Source organism: Limulus polyphemus, unplaced genomic scaffold, assembly GCF_000517525.1.
Source record: "Limulus polyphemus unplaced genomic scaffold, Limulus_polyphemus-2.1.2 Scaffold540, whole genome shotgun sequence".
Taxonomy (NCBI): Eukaryota; Metazoa; Arthropoda; class Merostomata; order Xiphosura; family Limulidae; genus Limulus; species Limulus polyphemus.
In genome coordinates, this window is record NW_013666150.1 from 301,453 (window position 1) to 309,054 (window position 7,602).

Consider the following 7,602-nt stretch of genomic DNA (forward strand, 5'->3'; position numbering starts at 1 on the left):
ATCCTTTTAAGGATTAATTATTTCATATTTGAGACTTCATTGATCTTTCTTGTTATTTGTACTTCTTATACCTATTAAAGATAGATTCACAATATTTTGAATCAATATTATAACATTTATTTAGCATAATTATTTAATATAATAACAAAAAGTTGTATTTAAAATTGCAAAAAAAAATGTATTTTCTAGCAAACATAACTTGTTTTATGTGCATATGAAGCACTAACCCAGACCTCCAAAAGTATCTATAAAATGTACTCACAAAAAAAACTAAATCACATATTGGTATTGAAATAAATGTTTAAACATCAAAAAGTTAGATAATTTACAGATTATTTACTAATGTGTAAAGAATAACTTCAAGCAAGTGATGGAACTCCAAAATATGTAATTGTTTTAGTGTGTGTTCAATAACTTCACCATTTGTATGTAAATTTAATTTCCTAATCAAAGCTTAAAATGGTTTAAGTATATGAAATTTGGTTTTAGAGATATCTAACAATTTATTTATGCAGAACCATTTGGGTAAACTTTCTAAAATATTGTTAATGTGTATCTCCATAAAGTTCAATGCTTAAATATTAATTCAGATTTGGAATATCACTTGAACAGGGTGAAATAAAATTGGACCCAAAGTTTATATTTACATAATGTCAAAAAAAATTATTTATGTAATTTGATAGATAATTATTAAACATGTGTAACAACAATTCTGTAATATACTGTTTTATAAGTCTTGCTACAAAAGCTTTATAACTGATCAAATCTAATGCTTTAGTTAAATCAATCCATTAATCAAACTTTTTTTTTCTTCTGATATTTCTGTAAATCTACACGAGATGTTTGAAAATTATCATTATTTTAGAATGAAAAATGACACTTTGATTTACATGTAATTCAATATGCACCTTATGTATCCACAGCTCTCTTTAGTGCAGAAAATTTCTTTATTAGCCGCATTTCTCAAAATGTTGAAGTCATTAAATTTAATGTTATTGTTACAGTCTTGCAAACATTAACAATCCAAATACAATTTTAATATGATTTTTATATATAAATAGATCACCTGTTCTTATAATTAGTTCAGCTCTGGACTTTTTTGGCTCATCTGAGAAAACATTGTGTAAGTGAGTTATTACAAGTTTCAATCACTATAAGAGTAATTAATATAGTTGAATCACATATCAACTTATAATTGATTTTGTGCCAAAAGATTTGGTAATTTTAAGTTTTGATTACTACTTCAAATACTTGTACCAAATGCACTTAGTTAGTACAATGACACATTTGAATTTGCTCTACAATTTTAGCTGTGGGTACATTATGAAAATAATACTCAATATTATTACTTTGATTCAAAGTCTTTGTAATGGCAGGTGCCTTTTCTTTGGTTAGTAGTTCAAAATAAGAAATGGTTATACCCGAACCTTAAGGGCCATTTAGTTGATCTCCATATAAGGTGTCCAAGCTGAAAACGTCAATAATTTTACTGAAGTGATAAATGTAATTAAAAGCTATCAGTTACAATCACATGTATTACAATAATATTTTACAGAAATTTTTCTACCCAAATTAATTTTGATATTTATTAATAACAAGTAATATTTTCTGAATTGTATTCATAGAAATTTCAAGTCTTGATTAATGCAATTTTCACAGAAAAATAATTATGATGTTACCCATTAATAGCCTAATAGTCATGTTAATATGCTTGTTTATCCCTCCCCTTTTTATTTATACATACACAATCTCGCACAAATACTAAGAGGTCAAATCTTTTAAAATGGTTTCCTGGTACATTTTGAAGAAATTTTTTTTTTTTCAATGATTATTATATTTTAATGTTTGTCAACTCCACATCATCTTCATTAAAACAATCAAATTGCTGTTCTCAGTTGAATGTCTAGAACTGTGTTTCTTATAACCATGGTAATCATGAACAATTTACAATGTAAATGAAGTTGAATATCTTGTTGCAATCCAAATTTTACATGTCCCAGGATCAAAGTTGGTCCCTCTCCTCTTGGTCTTAGTTAATTGCCTTTAAATAATAACAATGAACAATGATGTCACACTCACCTAAGACGTATTCATGTACACTCAATCGGATAAGTGTTTTGATATTTGGATGTTTGTTTTCATGAGTTTTTAGTTATCTTTTTGTGAAAACAATGTAACCTGTAGGTGGCAAGAGCAAATTAATTGATAAACTATACATGCAACTATGGGGGCAATGCCACAGATGCAGATAGTTTAACTCCCTATTGACTCAGTGCTAAATATGAGGGCTTATAATGCTAAAAACTTGGATTTCAATACTCACAGTGGGCACAGCACAAATAGCCTATTATGTAGCTTAGCACTTAATAACAAACAAAACAGAAAGTTTAGGAATTTTATATTGTTGATTGTTTAATGAAGTTCTGATTATTTAAAAAAAATATTGATAATATTATCTGTCATTCCACTAGAAAAAACTTTCTTTCTGAAGAACTTGTGTTATACATTTTTTTTTCTTTGAGGCCTGAGTTTGTTTACAACAACTGGAGCAACTTAGATGCTGACACATCATCAGTTATTTTTGAACAAATTGACCTGATAGTTCCCATCTCCTTTCCAAGTAGCTGACATTAATTTGACAGTGAAAGGCAGCTAGTCAACACCACTAATTCTTGGGATACTCTTTTTACCAAGAAATAGTGAGATTGACTTTAACATTATAATACCCCCACAGCTGAAAGGGTAAACATGTTTGGTGACAGGGATTTGAACCCATGATCTGCAGATTGTAAATTGAGGATCCTAACCATCTGGTGATGCCAGGCCTGTCAGATATTTAATGTTAAAAATTTATTGACAATTTTATGCATCAAGGTGTTACTCAGTTTTTTTAACAATAATAACATTGGTATAAAACTTTCACAGTTGAACTAAAGAACTATGAATATCTTCTTTGATAGATTGTTTAGGCAGAGTATTTATAATGAGTAAACTGGAATGGACAGCAACTGCCTGTTGTTAAAATACAAGTGTAAGAGGATGACATTTCGAAAGTCTTCCAACTTCAGACAGAAGACTTTCAAAATGTTGCCATCTACACTTGTGTTTTTACAATAGTACAACAGGCAGCTGCCATCCATTCCGGTTTACTCATTATGAATATCTTTTCATGGCATACTTCCTACCAGAATTTATCATTGTATTTATGAACTAAAGTATCTAGAACTGCATGTTGGTAGAGGCTGGGAAATGAAAGTTTGTAGTAAGTGGACTGTGAATTCGATAGTTCATGGTTTACAGCCAGTTTCTGCAGAAACACACTTAGCATTTTTGAGTTGTTTATGCTTTGTAAGAGTGTTGGTCAGATCTCATTTTTCAGTCAGATAAAAGTAGCCCAAGACTTGATGATGGGCACTGTTGACTAGCTTCCTTCTATCTATCTAGTCTACCACTTCAAAATTAGGGATGGCTATACTCAGATAGCCTTTTGTGTAGCTTTGTGGATTTCATTATTTATAATATTTCATTTTTATTGCATGAATAATATCCAGTATATGACGGGTATTTTTCTCGATTTATAATTTATTTTTAGTCTTCCTTAGATTTCTAAACAATGAGTTTATCACATTATCATTACAAGACGTTATTGGAAACTCATTTTACACCATGGCAGTGTAGAATAATTGTTTCTGATGTGATACTCCAAACCTGTTGAATAACGCAGCTACCAATGGCTGACAATAGTCATGGTTCTCAGCTGGGAAATTACTCAATGTCATTAAAGCTGATCCTTTTAAATGAGTAGCAAAATGAATAACTTGTTGTCCAGTATTCCAACTTTTCACATTGAAAATTATTTCAAACTGAGCTTGATGGCACTTTTACATCATAGTATACTGGTTTCTAAATCTGGAAAAGCTGTTGAATTACTCAATTAAATTCTAGAACTGGATTTCAGAATGACATGGCCTTGAAGGTCTTGCAATAACAGATGGCACAGTAGTAACAGGTGCAGACCAAATAAAAAGTAAATGGTGTTTTATGCTGGAATTTGTGGGTGGATACAGAGAGATGTTGCCAACTTTATCTTTACTTTTACCAGTTTCTTTTCCAAATGTATATTTTGTCATTAATGGTATTTGATAACTCACTGAACTTGCTGTTATAATCTTTTTTCAGTCTTGTTGTAATCCATTTGAACATCTCCAATAGATTGGGGGATCTTGTCTTCAGTCAGATTTATATCAGTCTTAATTCCTTTATAAATACTACGTCTTTCTTTTAACTCTTCTCTTAAATTTCTGTCTCTTACCTCGTCTTTTATTTTTCTCTTTCTTCTTTCTATTTTTTAATCTTCTGTCTTTCTTTTCTTGACTTTCTTTCAACTGTTTCATTAACTCCAACAAGTATCCGATATCGCCTTGTGAGGTTATTTAAAAATTTGAAGTTTACTTAATGTTCTATTTTTTCTTCAAAAATGATCTCACTTCTAACGCAAGTGTTATAACATGTTCTATCGTTGGATGAGTTCTTTTAGATTATTTAGTGAAAATAAGATCAAGTGTAATTTACGTAACAGTAACAAATGAATTTATTTCTTCGTTAAAGTTTGCTGTAGACTATTTTCACTTTTGCACAGTTGCAGGTCTAAGTTCACAAATAACGTTTTCACTTTCAAGTTTCTGCAGAATGTCCTGACCGACTGATTAACCTAATAGACTACAAACACTCAACATATGCCATAATTCACTAACTTCTCCGAATATTCGTTCAGTATACAAATGAATACTTCACTGAACTATCTGCTTACTTGTATTTATAACTAATGTGCTCATCTAAAAAGAAAACACGTGCTCGGTTCCCTTTATGTTAAGCAAGGAGAAAACCGCAATAACTGGCGGCTAACGTATATACAAAATTTAGTTTCCTTCAGCTTTAGCAACTATAGTCTGCAAATAGTGTTACAACTTTGATTTTGTAGCCAACATGAATAACTAAAGGAAAGGGACATTCGTCTTATATTATCTAAATAATGAGCCTTTTAAGAAATGTATATGTTCTAAATATACTATATAGTTGTAAAATGTATCTTATTAAGTGTTACCATACTCGTGTGGCTTAATAACCACGTAAGTTATAACAAAAAATATTTCACTATTTTAATGCTGTAATTCCTGCTTCTGAATCAGAGAGGTCGCACAGCGTCTGATGTTATAGTTCCTGAAGAAGAGTAACAGAATGCGTGCTTGGGCAGTCTTGAGAGAACTCTACCAGTGGATATGAGGGATTACAAACAGCCAGTGTTCTCTGACACTCTGAGAGTCTGGAAATGAAATAAGCTTAATTTCATATTTAAACTAGATAACACATTTTTATATACATATTTTCAGGTTATTTTTTTAAATGTCTTGACTCCGCTCCAATTTCAGGTGCCACAGCAATGCTCTGACAGTACTACACTCCTGGTTCAGTGCTTCCTGAGAAGATGCCCTGGAAAATTATGTACCAACAACAGCTGTTTTGTGTTATAGACTAACACCAAAAGGTGCGTAAAATATCAGTGTGCTGGTTGAATACAAGTTAAAAATTCCAGAATAATTGAGTCAAATGGAATTGGCAGGAATTGAATAGTTTACTGGTGTTGAACCAAAGGAAAATATATAACGTCTATTAGAAGGGAGTGACTACTTTACAAACCCAGAAATATATCGTTCTGTTAAAAGAAGAAAAAAACAAAAACGTGGACCGTTACACCAACGGAACAAGAAACCCTGGTGATAGAGTACACTGTTATCAATGCAGTAGGAAATGTCGTACTCTTTATGCAAGAAATACCAAGAATATTTCACCAGAGGTGGTCCAATTGGTTGCATTGGGTCAGCCAATGGTTCAGTTTGGATGAGAAATGATTTCTTAATCTTTGAAAAACAGGTGTAGCCATCTCTTGACCACAAAGACCTACTATTTCTAGATAACCATGGTATAATTCTACTAAGTTTTCTGCCAGTAACATCTCATAAACTCCAATTATTAGACCATATAGTATATAGACCACTTAAGAATTTCAAAACAGCTGCAGATGCATGAATAAGGAATAATCCGTGTAGCAGAGTAACAAGATATGGCATTCCTGCCATCGCTACACGTGCTTTACCACAGGCTACTACACCAAATAACATTATGACTGAGCTTAGGTGTATCACCTTTTAACAGAGACATATTTGACTAAAGTGACTTGGGCGATGTTTTGGAATGTATGAAGAAATCCTAGAGGATCAAAATATCCCCATTTCTTTGAAGAAAAACATCATGGATCAGTGTGTACTACCAACCTTTACATATGGCTGTCAAACATGGGCTTTAACAAAAGAGATAAGGAAAAAGATAGAAACTACACAAAGAGCTATGGAAAGAAAAACATTTCATATAAAATTACAAGAGAAATGGCAGAATAAGAAACACAACAAATACAATGGATGCTGTAAGGTTCATTCTAAGAAATAAATGCAAGTTAGGTAGACAGACTTTGCTTTGAAAAGTCTGAAGCCAGCATATATACAGCAGAGTACTATAAATTCCGATAAAAGTACCATTCTGTAAATCTCTCCAAAACCAAATGAAGCTAACCACACACCTAAATTACCAGTCTCGTTGAACCCTATGCTAAATGCATCACCGTCTGGTTTGGTAATTTCAACTTCTAGGCTGGATTTAATTCTGTCATCACTACATAATGTTCAAAAACGTATATATTCTTCTCAAGAGATCCGCCTTTTACCACAATAATATATCAAACATAACGGCCGTGCACGAAAGCTAAGAAAAAAAAAAAGCACCCCGGACTGACACCCCAGAAAAAAGGATACGCTTGAGACTGAGGAAATAAAAACGGACTGGTGGGGAGGGGGATAGGCTTAGAGAAACCCTTCAATTACAATTTTCGAACATAATTTTTTTCGTCTAAAGAATCAAGTGTCAGTAACTTTGTAATTAAGCCTATTTTTTTTATAACTATTACTATGAACAATTGCCTAAATATTTTAAGCTAATAGGTGAGGTTGATCGATGATTTAATTATATTGTAGATTCTGCAGACGTAAGTAAATATATTAAAGTTTTTGTATTGTAGTTGGGGTTATATTTTTCTCTTGTACTGTTATCATACTTTGAAAGTTAACTACACTGGCATTACTGTTGTAGAAAAAACTCACAACATAATGTTTAAGAACTGTACCTCATTTACCAGTTTTATTTAGTTTAAAATAGTTGTATTAATTTAGATGAATTTTTAAATATATACGCATGGTTTCTCGAATAAACGATAAAAAACAATAAATCGACAAATATTTTTACAGACATGTTAACAGATGGCAGTTTATTGGCTGCGACAATTTTAAAAATGAAAACTTTGCCCTCCGTAGTTTCTAAAAGGCTGTGGGATATACAAACAAATAAAACAAAAAATCGTTAATATTAGAAATAACACACACTTGATAACAACCAACTGACAACATGGCCAGGTAGTTAGGGCGCTCGACTCGCAATCTGCAGGTCGCGGGTTCGAATCCCCGTCACACTATACAGGCTCGCCATTTAAGCCGT

The 7,602-nt window shown here is 31.9% G+C and overlaps 1 long non-coding RNA gene across 2 annotated transcripts in view; it reads left to right on the forward strand.

Moving 5' to 3' along the window:
* LOC111085664 overlaps positions 1 to 7,602 on the forward strand; it is a 28,532-nt gene that overhangs the window by 14,422 nt on the left and 6,508 nt on the right. Inside the window, exon 4 of one of the 2 annotated variants that reach the window (XR_002610479.1) lies at positions 5,430 to 7,257. The exons of the other annotated variant lie outside the window; for it this stretch is intronic. This is a non-coding gene — a long non-coding RNA (uncharacterized LOC111085664). Of the gene's footprint in view, positions 1 to 5,429; positions 7,258 to 7,602 lie in introns of those variants that run through there. 2 annotated transcript variants of the gene reach the window in all.